This window comes from Helicoverpa armigera, chromosome 24 (assembly GCF_030705265.1).
Source record: "Helicoverpa armigera isolate CAAS_96S chromosome 24, ASM3070526v1, whole genome shotgun sequence".
NCBI lineage: Eukaryota > Metazoa > Arthropoda > Insecta > Lepidoptera > Noctuidae > Helicoverpa > Helicoverpa armigera.
In genome coordinates, this window is record NC_087143.1 from 8,952,495 (window position 1) to 8,968,606 (window position 16,112).

At 32.8% G+C, this 16,112-nt stretch overlaps 1 protein-coding gene across 1 annotated transcript in view; it reads right to left on the reverse strand.

Annotated features, from left to right (window-relative positions):
• LOC110382375 (facilitated trehalose transporter Tret1) overlaps positions 1-15,223 on the reverse strand; it is a 102,097-nt gene extending 86,874 nt beyond the window's left edge. Inside the window, exon 1 of the mRNA XM_049849814.2 lies at positions 14,964-15,223. The gene's annotated coding sequence lies outside the window, so the exon portion shown is untranslated. The remainder of the gene's footprint in view (positions 1-14,963) is intronic.
• Positions 15,224-16,112: the final 889 nt, after the last annotated feature.

Sequence of the window (16,112 nt, forward strand, 5' to 3'; positions counted from 1 at the left end):
CTTATTTTTTTTAATTTGGTAGTTTTTCTACTTTCTGAGTCATGCAAGTTTATTATTCAAGTATTTTCTTATGTTAATAGTTATTTGCTACTATTAGACTTTGGTTAGTAAACAGCGTGAGGTGTCTGTTTGATTAAGCTTACTAATGAAAACATTGCTTTTTTCTTGCTACTGTTATTTTTTATTATGCTTATGTATGTATTTAATTTTATTAAATGCCATCTCATCGAAAGGTGATGTCATGGTTGATGATTATTAAAATGAGACAAGAGCATTACAGCAATAGAAATTATGCAAGTAAGTTATAGGTATATCTATTATCTTGTAACATGAAAATATTTCTTTCAATACACGTGAATGTCTTAAATAAAGCTGAAATTCAGGCAAATGTAGGTACCAATTTAGAAGATTTGGTTTTCATGATCAAAATGTTTGTATCCTATATGGTTAAAACCTACTTATTATAAGTAAGTTTAACTTTATTCAATTTTCTAAAAACGAAATAACGCAAACTGATTTTCACATAGGACCAAGTTTGAACCTAGAACTGTACATGTAAAAACTACTTATCCAATAAAACGAAGATTATAATTACCTAAGAATGCAGAAGACACGCCACAAAAAAACCGCTAGTCTTTTAATAACCAGGAAATAAACATATAAAACATATCCAGAGAATCAAATAGAACATTATGAAATAGTATTAAATACTTCATAGTATTATAGTTTCCTATAACACGTGAGTATGGTTTTACAAACAAAGCTCACGATAAGCGATCATAAGCGATATCAAGCTATATTACTAACGTTACGACTCTATTGTTTAAATTATTTCTTAATCATTAACTTCTTACTTTGTTTTATAGTTATTTTGATATGAATCGTAATGTCGATCTGTAGGGCAAAGGCCTCTTCTTATAACTGTACGTACGTCGTACATATATAAACTAAATGTGCGAATGTTCGTTCCACCTATCAAATTATTTTATCAATACTTTTCTTAGCAATTCATGAATAAATTGCGAAGAAATGTTGCTCTAAACTTTTAAAAAGTATGAGAATCTTACGGCCATATTAATAAAACATGCCTACTTTAACCATAATAGCTACAAAAACTTATAACTGTAGTAACAAGAATGGTTAATTATTTATAATTACTTACTACAAATGATCTCACGGTAAAACTCTTGTATAGTAAAATAAAGAGCTTAGGTAATGAACACTCGATATTGTTTGCCAACATAATTAGTCTTTAAACATTACCTACGTTGTTTTGCCAAACAAATCAGTGTTCCCTAATATGTTAGCTAATTCATTATGTCCTTAGAACTAATTAAACATTTTATAAACAAGGTAAATGCAAACCAAAGCAATTTATTTAAAATAGGTGCTTATTTACCTTAAATACATTGCCTTTTTTCATACCTTAATTAGTGTGCTTTGCAAAATAAAATGTGCATGTTGTGTTTATCTGTAATTGGATGTGCAGTAGAACTAAGATCCATTGTGTATTATTTTATGTTTGTATTGCTGTAACATCTGTTGATAAACCAAATAAATAAATAAATAAATAAATAATTGCATCTGTGCAAAATTACAGATAATAGGTACTGTTCGAGTGCTATATTTGATTTGATTTAACATACATGGATTATTTTAATTGATCACCATCGTCATCCACCTAGTATTTTAACCAAACTATGTTACTTACAGATTCAAGTCAAATCGGATGCAGCTGAGTTCCAGCGTTTTAATGCTGAAAAATATAGGTATGCTACCCCTCAATAACGTCAATTATCACATACCTAACTATCCTAGACCATAAGAAATTATGATTACCTATAAATAAGATCATCTAGTTAACCTTTACTAACTAGGCGAGGATCAGCTTCCAGTCTAACGAGATGCATCTTAACATCAATAGTTAGGGCAACGTTATCTGACCTGCACGACCCAGGATATACTTAAGTTTATAACTTAATTATTAATCGGAATAAAGCCTCTTTGTTATATTAAAATCCGTTTTTTTGTCCAAAGCTAAACTCTTTTTCGTGGAGCAGTCGGGTAAAAATGTAATATGTTAAAAATGCACGACACGCTCTTTATATGCCACAATCTTAAATGCCTATTACAAATAAATAAATATATTATTCGTAAATCGTCACCATAATATTAGTCTATTACCATTCACTTCTGAGCATATCCTACTCAGGCAGCCTGCATCCATCCTATACCTGCCACATCCTTCAAATCTTCGATGGTCCACTAAAGTTTTTACATTTAAAAAATACATTTTTTTCACACGGTACTGCCACCATGAAAAACATACCTGCTTGTGAGACTAGTTGACAGACTTTCTAACTTCTGACCATCACTTCAAAATGTCGCAACAATCAAATGCACAAACCAAATTAACTACCAACGCAGACAATTTAAAACAGGGAAATACCATAAAAGTAAATAGGTTTTAAAATAAAAACCTCTCAAGCATTCACCATCTTGTCTATCTATTTGTCGTTTAGCACTAATTCGAGATAGAAGGTTAGCAAAAACCGATTCAATACAACCATGTCACGCTAATAGGGAGCTAAGGGGTTTCAGACGGCGCAGCAAAAAACGCGCGACAAAGTTGCACGCTTTGAGTCGGAAATCGCATTGACAGAGTAATTAGCACGTATTTTGCTTTAAAGAGCAAAATAGGGGTTTAGTTTTTTTTAGCATTTTTTTGTAAAAATACCTGTTTTGGTAACTGCAACTGTCTACGTGCAGAGTTTTGATGGCAATATAAATATTAAAATTTTAAATAGCAGTTTTTTTTACTTTTCACATGACTGTGCTCTTGAAGGCATAAGCCCTATTTATATACCAAAACAAAGGCCTGAATGATGTAATGCGATTATACTGAAATGACACCTATCAATTGAAAACAACAGTTTTTCTTTTATAACAATACGACAGCCAATTTATTGACATATTTTCAAATAAAAATATAAACAAAATGATCTCAGTTACCCAGATACGGCTAATCTTTGTAACGTGGGAACTGATCTACAATGTTAGCTTCAGAGATGTGGTTTACACAAGTACAATAAAACTTAGTTTTTGTTTGAACCAATATGGATATATCGGCCATTTGTCACATGCTGTCAGTGAGATCTACTCAGTGTGAGTTTTCCCATATTGTCAGGTATTGTGAAGAAATATTACTGGGAATTATGTGACAGTAGGTGAAAAAATTAGTATGTTTTCACCATATTTTGAAATTATAAAAAAAAAGGTAAAACAAATTAACCACTGGATACCAATTTCAATATTTTTCGAAAAAGTCACAGGCATGACAACACACAACGATAAATATTTTATATTGTTTATTTTTTTATGTTCGGAAGAAAAAATACACAGATGTCTAAACACATTTTAGCTTAACATGGAAATGTTCCATTGAACCTGCGTCATAATCATATTATGACGTCATTCAAGTTTACCACAATAATAAGACAAATAAACATTTTGAAAACATGTTCCATCTATTAAGGAAGAATCGTGAACAAACACCGGTTTCCATGGCAACAGAAACAGGGCCATCTTGTACTAATTGCTTGGAATTGAAAGAACAAATTGTCGTGGGCGCTATTCGTTTAACTTAATTAGAAGTTCTGATGGTAGAAAGTAGGTGCTGTTCAGTAATAGTTTACAAAGTAATATGGTCATGTTATAAAGCTACTTAGTTGTGGCCAGAGATACAACCGGCGTAACCTTGGAAACTACTGCCCGTACCGGGATAAAATATAGCCTATGTTACTCGAGAAGTGTGTAGCTTTCCAACAGTGAAAGAATTTTTCAAAACGGTTCAGTAGTTTCGGAGCCTTTATGTTACAAAGAAACATAAAAATGTTTCCTCTTTATTGTATTAGTATAGATTTCTTGTTTTCACTTTTTATTTATTTATTTATTTATTTATTACACTCTGGAGGACTTACAGCTTAAACTAACTAAAAATAGAAGCCAACCTAAACTACGGAAAGCCAGCCTTTTTATAACAGTATGAACAAAACACAATCTTTATTGTACCCATTCACAACTTTATCCCGTGCTATAAAATCTTGTAGCATTTCTTTTTCACATCCGCTATCTTGCACAAACAGGACTATAAGCCATATAAGCATACATTCTTGCATTTTATTTCGGTTTACTCAATAACTTCTAACTTATCTAAGTATATCTGGTTCTATACCACATGTGGTCTAGATCAGGGGTTCGCAAATATTTTTCTACGTTTTCAGAAAGACCTAAAGCTCAGTGAGAATGAAAGATATGCTAGAAACTGTGATAATCTTGTCTATGCTTAGGTAAACGATTGATACAATCTCGCGTGCCCCTGAAGGATCCACTAATTGAGAACCACTGGATTAGACTATTCAAAATAGCACTTATATGAAGAAAAAAATTAAACCAAGAATAAAATTGATCGAAGAAATAGCAGCTAGAAGTATAACAGACGAGGCAACGATGTCCGATTCCAAAGGTTAAGCTGCATTAGCTACGATACGTTATCGGATGGGTACCCATTCTGAAACCGTGGAAAGCTCTATTGAGCTGATCCGGGCAAAGACATCAACAACCAGTCTTACCCAGGTTGTAAGGTCAAATACCCTATTTACTTGCAAATAAAATGTACAGCTCTACAATTTATGGCTCAATCCCATAATACTTGAAAGCTAGACTTGAATGACTCAGCCTATAGGTTGATCTGGCAGTTTCTTTACGATGAGAGGAGTTACTAAACGGGAAAAAACCGCGCGTAACTTTCGTCTGTAAGGGCATTAAGTATTGCTTGTTAGCTTCAATTTGATTGGTTGAATTCGTCACTATGGTTAATAGATCGAACCACTACAATGCTGTAAGATTAGATAATTGAGCTAAATTGTCCCGATGTCTTCGAAGAAAATCTAATAGTATCGAATATACATGCATGAAACATTCTCTTGTCATTTTTTATGTAATCATTATCATCATCCTTATACCAATTTTATTTGGGGTCGGCAGCATGTTTTCTTCTTCCATAATCTTCCATCTCTACATACATATATTTTGTGGTCTTACTTTATTTATGATTTTTACAGACTTTATCGTGCAACGGCATAGGCCTCTTCTCATACAGAGAAGAAATGAGCTTTAATCACTTCACTGCTCGAGGTGGATTGATAATTTAGAACTTTTAAAGTCACCTATATACTCAGCTATTGGTGTCTAAGAAATATATACTTAGAAACCATATACCTACTTATTTATTGGTCAGTTTGAATTATCCTTAGGTAAGTATGATGTCTTAAACCAGTTTCTGAAAAAGCTAGGCCTATACCCAGCAGTCGACGTACATAAAACAGGCTGATGATGATAAACCTACTATAACAAGGGCTGTTAACTTACATCATAATATTTATTAATTGATTAAAACCACTTATCAGGAAGGCAATTAAATCATTATTATAACGACCACACGATCCATTCCTGTCAATTGATTCCTACCTCAATGTACCAAGCATTGATACTATTATAATTAAGTATCGTCATTTAATTGATATTATTAATTATTGTGATGTAACAATATTTAATGGACTGGTATATTAATAGACTCATTTACATTCACTCTCTCAGTACTTACATGGTTTTTGTTATATTGTAGTTTTGACATCCTACATGCAGACATAGGGGGCTGTCTTTTGTAAAATTTTGACCTTCAAAAAGTACTGCTTTGCAATTTATAAATAAATATAAATGAATAAATAATTTTGTGAAAGACGATATGGCTGGAAATAATGTTGCTTGTGAGATAACGACAAGTTAAGAAGTATGGAAGAAGACATGCTGCGCCGACCACAGATAAAATTGTGGTAAGAACAGGAAGATGATGATGATGAGATTACGTACATTTTAACGTAAAACACTGAACAGAGAGTAGAAATTTCGTGTAAGGCAATATCAGAGTTACAATGTTATATTTAAATCTGTTGTAAAATCTCAAACTATCCAAGAATTAAATTAACAAGAACAATAAAGACATATAACAAACTTGATCCTAATTCAAAGCACTAAAACAGACACATATAGTTTCTGAGATACGACGTGACATATTGACACAGCAATCGTGTCCCATAGGTTAAGTACGTAATAGTGTGGAAACTAGCAACTGTACAGTTAAGCAAACTGTCACTTTGAACTGCAGTCAGAATACATTCGGGCCACGAAAACAGCGAGCGAAGTTAAAACGCTTGTTAAAAATGTACCTCTATACTTAACATGAGTTGCTGGGGAGTTTGTTGCGCCACTTCTTCTTCCCAGCAAAAACACATAGGAAGTGGTGAAGGGAGGGCGTTTTGGAGGCTGTCTTTTGTTTTTGACGTTCGAAAAATGTTGATTTATCAGCCTTATTTGAATAAACGTTTTTGAGTTTGAGTAACTGTAGTACCTATATTATTTTATATTGAGCACTTTTACAAGTTTCTAATAAGAATATTTATCGACCAGATGTTTTAACTCATGTCGTTATAATCATAAATTAAAATGGTGGATATTTTTTCTATACTACTACTCTAGAAAATAAAATCTTAATCTAAGCTTCGTTGTAAAAGTTTTCATCTCTTTTGTATTACACCTTAGTTTTTGCACTATACAATTTGTCGTATCTATCAATTAATCTATGTGTATGCGAGGCACGGGTCTATTATATGGCTACTGTAATATAATAGCCAATCGTGCCTTCAAATCTAATTGAAAAGACAAGCCTTATTGTGAGAGAAACTTAGCAAGCTATAAAAGACAAATTACTTACGATATGTTAAAAAAAGTGACATAAATATCAAGAGTTTTCATCTTTAATATTTTGAATTGTAGATTAAAAACAATGTACATACTTTTACTGATTGAAGAAATATCAACACTGTCTAGTAAAATTATATACACTTATTATCTAACTTATTACCCATTATATACACTTATTATAAATTAATAACAATATTTTAAAAAATTACATAAAAAAAAAATAGTTGTGTTGAAGTTTCTAAAATATATCTCGCTACTAAATTGTCGACGACGTGTCTTCACGAGGGAAAAAGTTTTTTAAGGAAAATAATTTCGATCCAAGATAGAAGTCAAAATCTCGCATTGTTATGCTATGATATTTTTATTAATGTATTTCTATAAGCTGAAGCGAGTAGGTTACTCTCGCGGTTTTAACAGCCCCAACCAGAAATACTAGTTCAAAATACACAATTCATGGTCAAAACAATATTGTGCATAATATGACCCTTTGTGCGGCTTAGGGTCACAATGCGACAATAGACCCCACGTTTGCAACGGTAATGTCAAGTGGCTGTACCATTTTGGGTGAAGCTGGTTTGTGCTAGTGGCTATTGTAATTAGGTTTCGTTAGTTCTGTTGTTATATTTTTCAGGCTTTTATGGTTTTAGTTTTGATGGTACTATATTCATGTTAAATGTTGATGTTAAACAGTGATTATTAATTTTGAAAAATAACAGACATTATGTACATATAACTACCTCTTAAACTTAAACTTGCTTGACTAAAACCGTAGCCTCGTAAAATTACATTATATTACCACGAAAAAAATATAACGTCATCTTAGAGTGAAAACCTCGGAAATGCAAATTTTGCTAAAAAAATTTGCGTTTCCACGAAGAAACCCTAGGACGCAAAGTAACTTTTTCTTCCTACTGAAAAATTAAGTTTTCTCTCACGAGGTTTCTACTCGATAATTTTTACCTTCTGAAAAGTTTTACACTTATGCATTCTAAGACATCGAATAAAACCTATTGTGGTCTACCCATCATCTTACACACCTAGGTATAACCATACTTTCGCCATAACAAGCTCGCAGACTACCTAAGTACATAAGTACATAGTAACACATGGCCCTTATTTACCTGACATATGTCACTATAATGTTGATAGATCACATCTGGCATGATAACAGTATTGTTATGAAAGTGTACTATGATGTGAGCGTGGTTTGTTTTTTACCCAACTGCTGAGAGGGTGGTTTCTAGTGTAAGTGGTTGATTAGATTTAAGGTTGTCTTGCCTACATTGATGGGTAAAATGATTTCCAAAAAATTTTGTTATGTGCACAGAAATTGGGCAAGCCAGTGTGAAAAATAACACGTGCTACCAACATTTTGTAATGCGTCATTTTGTAATGCACTTGGGCATACCAATTTGGATAATTTTGTTTTGGAATTTATAACCTAGGTATGTAGTATTTTTTTTTTTTGTTAACTTTAAAATAGAACGCCATGAGCAAGTAAAACTGGATAATACAGTCAGTTTTGTATAAATACTTAGATGATAGATACTTCATACCGATTTACCACAGTCATAAACTTCCGATCCACCGCCAAATTTTTGACCACACAAACAAAAACACTCATTTTAGGCCACCTGGGATTCAAACCCACTACCACACCCTTCAATGATGATCAGTAGCCATCCATCACAGTGACAGGCATCAGATACTATACCAATACCGCGGCGTTGCCCGCGATCAATCACTGCACGTAATGATCTTCTTGTGATCATTTTGTGATCATCATCGAATATTGAGGTATTTTGATTAGCTTGAAATGTTGTTGCGTGAGTAACTGTTTCACGCGGGTTTGCTTGGTTCTTGAAGGGTTTCTGCTTTAACTATATGTCTATACTAATATTATAGGATGAAAAGTTTATTTGTACGCACTCTAATTTCAAGAACTACATTATTTTATGTACCTCTAGATAGCCAATTTTTTTATGATTCCATTTATCTAATAGTGGATTTCTCATAAATCGGTACTATTAGCATGATACAATGAAAGAAATAAACGCACATTAATTTTCAATTTAAAATTTTCAATAGAAATAGTCAGAGTTATTACCTACTTAATCAATCCTAGCACATAGCATTTTAGTATATTACTACAGCCGAGACGAATTTAACATAGGTATTCGCTCAAAGATTAAAAGATCAAGGTGCAAAATATTTGCATTAAATTAGCTTTTACAACATATTCTCATCATCACAAAGTCCAATTTAGACTACTGAACTCGAAAACTTACTAAATTCGAACTACCAAAATTTCAACCCGAAAATACACTCTACACGAATCAATCAGTTTACACCGAAATAAAGCAGTAAATGCTTAACAAATCACAATAAAGTTTACATGAATCAATCACAAGGAAATCGTCGCAGGAATTTTCATAACACACTTAGTTTACGTTCCAATTTATAATTACGAGTCAAAGTTTACGTGAAAACGTTTCAGTTTTTACAATGTGGAATGTCAACATGGTTTTGACGTAAATATTTGAATTCTCACCACATTTGTAGTGTGTGAAGGTTACTGTTACCTGTTGGCCAAAAATATCGGGACTAAGAATTTTCCCTGAGTTTTCATATCATAAAAAATAGGATAGTGGCTCACTATGTTTTCAAAAGTCAGCTCTTTGCATAATTTAATCAACTTTTTGAGTGAACAAATATATTTTTACAAAATTATCTGAATTCTATCTATGAAAACAACATTTTGGCAGACTACTACGGAAATGCTAGAATGACAAAGACAGAAGCATTTTAGTTAATAGCTTTTGTTTATATTATAAGATTTTTTTTTATGGTAACAATGCATCTAACCATTCATTATTTATTTGTCAAATAGACGCGATACAAATACAAACAAATATTATTATAAACAATTTATATTGATTAATAATACAAATAAATTCGTAGCCCTATCTCAACACAACCCAACAAAATCTTAATTAGAATGAATTCGTCACCAATATAAACGTAATTCAACATAATTCTACACAATTCTGAAATAGTACTAGATTGCACTCCAAATAGAATGCATTAACCCAATTTCCAAAACGGTTTTACAAGCGATGACAAATAACCATGTTTTGCCTCCAAAATCAGGTCGGAATTCTAAACAGGCGCTAGAAGAAATAAACTGGGACATATTTCTTCATTAAAATCTTGTTTAGAGTAGTACACTGCAAACTTTTAGTCGGCCGATAGTTTGTTTGGGCTCATAAATCAGTATGAGAGGTCAGTGATGAAGATGAATGGTAGTACGCACATTACAAAGATCAGGTATTCAGCCGGTAGCAGACCGACTGAAAAGATTGATTGGAATTACGACAAATACCTGATCTGTATAAGGTGCGTACCTACTACATTCATTAATTCATCTTCTTACTGATTTAAGATGCCAAACAGACTATCGGCCGACTAAAAGTTGGCGGTGTGCTCTTAAACAGATCTCTTTTAAATGCAATTGAGTGCAAAGTGTACCTATAGTGGCTTTTTATCGTCATGTTTATTTGTCGGAGTTTTTATTTGATGTTGTTGAGCAAAGGCCTAAGAAACTTCGAAAAAATCTGAACTCTGTTCGTTCATTTCTTGTGCAATTGCTCGTTGAAGATCTTTCCAAAAAAGTGGTTTGTAATCGACCAACTGATATAAGGCGTACCTAATTAAACCTCTTTTCGATCTATAAACATAACCAGTAATAATTTTTGTATTGATTTCTTTTATCATATTTTTTTTTTTTTTTAATTGTTAATGATGACCATTATTTACCTATGCAATAACCTTCAAACTAACATCTTTTAATAATCCCACAAAGAAACACCTTAAATCTCACCACTTTACTCAAAGATTTTCCTTTAAATTTTCCGTGTTAACACTAAAGTAAACTAAGTAGACCAAACATTGCCAAACGCGAACATTAAGAAACCTCAATACAAATGCACGTTGCAGCGCTCCGAACAATAGGCCTTCCGCACTCCTTATCTCGAGGATAAAATACGAATGACTACGACCCCGATAAATCAAAGCACTACTAGGTTACTGGAAATAACTATAGTTCACTAGGAACTAGTCTTAGATTGTTACAAAATGGTCTAGGTTTAATATCTTTGGTCTATCCACTTTGTTACGGATGGCACGTTAAACTGTAGGTCCCGGCCGTCATTGAACATCCTTGGCAGTCGTTACGGGTAGTCAGAAGCCAGTAAGTCTGACACCAGTCTCACTAATGTTCCTTCTCAAGCCCTTTATGTATCAGGGCAACGCTAACTTTTTCGAGCAATCCTTGAAGTATTACCAGTATCAAAGAGTATATGTATGTATGTATGTAGTAGAAACGGAATTTCAAGATACTTTTTCTATAGTTTTTCAATTAAATCTTTAGTCTTTAACTATTTAGTTAATAAACTTTTTATAGCCCATAAACTATAGGCTATAACAAATCGCTATAAAACAAGCAATCAACAATTATTATCTTGATAACATACTCGAGAGCACACATAGATAACGCATAATTATACAAGTCTATTAATTATATCAGTATGTACTTTACCTGAGAATGTAAACAATGACTATTATTTTGATCTACTTTGAGACTTTCCACTAGTTTTTCTAAGAAAATTATAGCACTTCCGTAAACAAAAGTCTTGTTTTTGTACCTACTGAATTCTGTTTTGTTGTAAATATTATCCTAAAATTGCTCCGAAAACACAATAACAGGCTCGAAATATAAATCTTATGACATCTTTCTTCCTTTCGGCGCCCTTTATGTAACAGAGTCGCTATACCTACCTTTCAACAATCCTACAGCCCGATATTTGCCTAGACACAAGCAAAAAACAATGACTAGAAAGTAGTTGGTTAATTTACTATTACCTACATAAGGATTTCTCTGCACACCGGGTGCGTTTTCGCATCTCACAAGCACAAACAAAAGAATTTGGAACGACACCAGTAGGCCAAACAAATAGATGTTTAGAAAGGATATCTGATGACATGATGTGTTTATTTATTTTAGATCTAAAGAAAATATTTGATTATGGACGAGAAAATCGCGTCACTCTCTATTCTGACTAATAATAATGACTATCAGAAACTAAAAAATATTCCAGACTGCGCTCACCAATACGCAGGCCCAGTGCAGTGCAGTAACAAATGATGAGCGTTATGCGTTATTTTTGAGTAAGTAAGTATATTATATATATTTATATAAGTAAGTATATTTATGAGAATTAATTCCCGTACCAGTAACCGCGGAAAACCGCTAAATTAGAATAAATTGATTAATTCGTTCCCAGTTCATCTTGGACGTCAACAGCTGAGGTCAGAAGATAAATAAAGAATATACCATATTAATTATAAAATAATTAATGCTTATCCAAAGAGTTACTTAGATTTCTTGCCATTCCGTAAAAATATTCACAATTCTGTAGAACAAAAACCGCAAGTATTTAATTGTAGTATAAAGCATGTAATGCATCATAATATAATTATTTTACTCAGTATATTGTGCATGAGTCAATACTCTTCGTAATACTTGAAAATACATGTTTTGTATGTCGGCCATAGTCCATCTCTCACGAAGTAGGTAACTAAGGAAATCTGTATTATGTGTAAGACTTATAGTTAACAACTCAGATCTTAAAATCCTGATTTCCTGACCTCCCAATATGAATACGAATCTGGACTATTTTAAGGTACCTATTCCTTCAAATTGCGGATTACCTATAATACCAAAATTTTGAAAATCTTTAGATATCGAAGTTGATAAATCTACAATACCGACTCGCAAATCAGTTATGCAATTCTGTGTTGTGGTATCATCTATTTTTTAGGACAAGTTTTCAGCTAATTCCTAAAGAACATCTACTTAAGCATGTCTATCAAATCATGGGTTACTAGGTTCGTGCAATGAGCAAAGTATGTAAAAAAATAAACCAAAACCTAAAACCTTAAGACCCAGAGATTTTAAATATACCTAGGCCTATGTTAAACTTAATCTTTAAATCCCTCCATACAGAAGGAGTTTATGCTTCTTAGCAAGATTATTACACAAGTGACATTTAAGAAAACCAGAGTCCATAAATTTTACGATTTTTCTTAACTAGGTATAACTTTGAGAGCAAAAAATCCATATTTTAAAAGCTATTTCTTATTACTCTTCTTTGTAAATGTTAAAGTAAGGTTTCGTTTTCGAGGGGTCAATGGAGAAATTATTACTTTGAATTTTCTTAATATGTATTATCTTGTCGTGTGTACTGTAATCTTTCTCTAGAACAAAAGAATTGATTTTGACTTCGATAATGTCATCATTAGAACAGTTATTGAAAGTCAATCAGTAGGATGAATAGGTACGAGCCTATAATTTTGAATAGTATGTACCTACTACCTACCCATGTACAGTTATTTCTTACTCAACATTCAGCATCGGCATAATTTTCAATAACATCAATTAGTAAATAGGTAGGTACGTACCTATTTGAGAATGGAAGAGTATCAAATATTTTAAAACAACCGCTTAATGCTACTTAAAAGGTATCTAGTAAGCTTCAAATTCAATGTCATCAAAGATAGGTAGGTACATATGTATGGTGACAGCTAAAATTACATTTAGCATAGGTACCTACCTAATATGATATTTATTATCCTCATATTCTGACTCAGTGTAATTGAAATAGGACCATTCTACTACAAACAAATACAATTAGGTAATAAATAATTTTAGTACAAACAAAATGCCTATAAATTGGTTATGGAAGATTTAAATACATATTTACGGTGAGTTACACCTTACACCATTTAACTATAACAATAACCGAACCATTTTCAAATCGGCAATTTGACGAATCAGCGGCAAATGTACATCTGGTTATGATTTAGTTATGACCCATGAAATTAAAATCAAATATAAATCAATCAACAAAAACAAAGGAAACGACAATGATACAACAGCCCAAGAAACAAATGAAGATAGCAGTCTCAAAACAAATTGAAACAATAGATATGATGTAACTGCACTGACAAATGAATGATACAATATCAGTGTGTGAAATAATTAAGCTTAAATATACAGTCGGCCTAGATAGCAGGGGCAAATTGTACCGCGTATCAAATGCAGTAGTAAATCAAAGTATAATGGAATAAGACTTGACCATTAAGATTCTTGAGGGAATTGATAGTGTGTACCGTTGAGCACCTCTCTATCTCTTTTTATGTGACAGATGGAACAATTTCTGGGGCATATCCACACTTCTTTTTTAGAATTAAAACTAGGCTTAGGAATGTACAGCCATTCTCTTAATTGGGACTGTATACTGTTGATAAATAGGTACTTATGAGAAGTATAGCTAAGGACGTTTACTTATCTATCTGTCTCTTGAAAGCTGTTTTAATAATCAGTTTTACTTGAAAGAAGTGATAGAAAATTTTAATGTAGTGGAGACAGATACTAAAAACAGCGTAATAAAGATTTTATGATGACTATGACGCCAATACACAAAATCTTTTGTTATTTTTAACAAAGACGATGAATAGTAAGTAAAAATTAAGAAGATACACAACATGTTTTTCGATTATCATCGGTTTACAAGAGCGGCTAATATTAACTCGAGTGTGGCCGGGCATACAACATTTATCATACACTTGACACTAATATGAATTATACAAACAATCTGCCGATACGATAGCAGATAGCGATTGACTTCAAGTGAAACAACATAAATCAACGAAATCTAAATTTCATAACAAATGATCCAACGAATATACTTTTACTGCCATTGGAATAACACTAACGCATGAATCACTATTATGTAAACAAACGCCAAAAAGAAAAGAGTTTACCAGATACTGCTACCACAGCGTACAACTTTAATTCCCTACCGAATGCACTAAAGCCATAAAATTTACAATCAACAGTAAACATAAAAATGCATTTACAACCATTTTACTATTCACTGCACTTTAATTAGAAGACTGATAAACTAGAAAATAAACAATGCAGATGAAAGTGTTGATACAAACGAGAATAAAAAAGACCGTGCCTAAACAATGGGACTCATTGAAACGCATCGTGTGTAGGAATTTCAAAATCTACTCACCATGCATGTCAGCATCAACACAATGGACCACGATACACAAGCACATGTACACACAAATGATTCAAAATATATGTTTTATAACTTTCAAAAACACAGGACCCAAAACATTCCCTAGGGGGACACCACAAGTTAATAATTCGAAAATCGTATTTCGTTCGCTGCGCGCGCGTCGATAGGCGCGTGCCTTTGAGTAACTGTCCGCTCTTAACACTGATCAACGACTGACTGACTACGCCTGCCTGCGCCGGCGACTGTGTTTACTATAACCCCATGCACAAAATTATCAAACGCTTCCAACGGATCTTCAACTCTATAGTGAGCAACTGAGAGTTCAGTTTCGTTTGCAAGTAGCTCTCTTATCTGTGTTAGTAAGTCGGACGAATGTATTTGTCATTTTGTATGAATGAAAAAATAAACTGTGCATAGAGCTTTCTGTTGGCGTGCGTTTCGTTTTATATCATAACCTTAATTAATGTTTATATCGCTTATAGTCCTTGGCTCGTCTCGTGTGACAACATGATTCATTTCTCTATTCACTGTACACTTAGGTGCATTTAATTTTGTCCCTATATCATATTTTATGTTAATAATATTTCTGGGAAAGTATGTTGTGTCTCGTTCTTAGTAAATAGTTCTTGTTACTATTAGGAGATTGGTGGCATGTGTCCAAATGAAAATGTTTAGATCTATTTAAAATTTCTTTCATCTCATTGTGAGCTTTATTGCTTTGTAATTAATATTAGTTTCCTCTGTGATCTTCATGGGATAGAGAAGAATAAGACGACGTTTAAAAATATTTCAATACATTACATAGTTCATTGTACCTGTGTATTTTCCTGTTGATTGAAATAGGACTGACGCCATTGACCTACTAAAGTACCAATTTATTTCCGGTGTTCCGCGTAGTACATCATACAGAAATATGTAATTAGACTCATCAATTTTTCCTCAGAAAAACTTTTTATAGACGTACCCTCGTCTTCGAACATATGTAGGTAGAACTATATGCCTAAATAAAATAAATTAATCACCCAGTAACAACAGTAGCAGAAAAAAAACTAGCCTATTTATAGAAAAGAAAAAAATAAATGCGTGGGGTTCCGTCGGCTACAAATCTTGATATTTGGTTCCAAAGCCCAGTCATAGCTA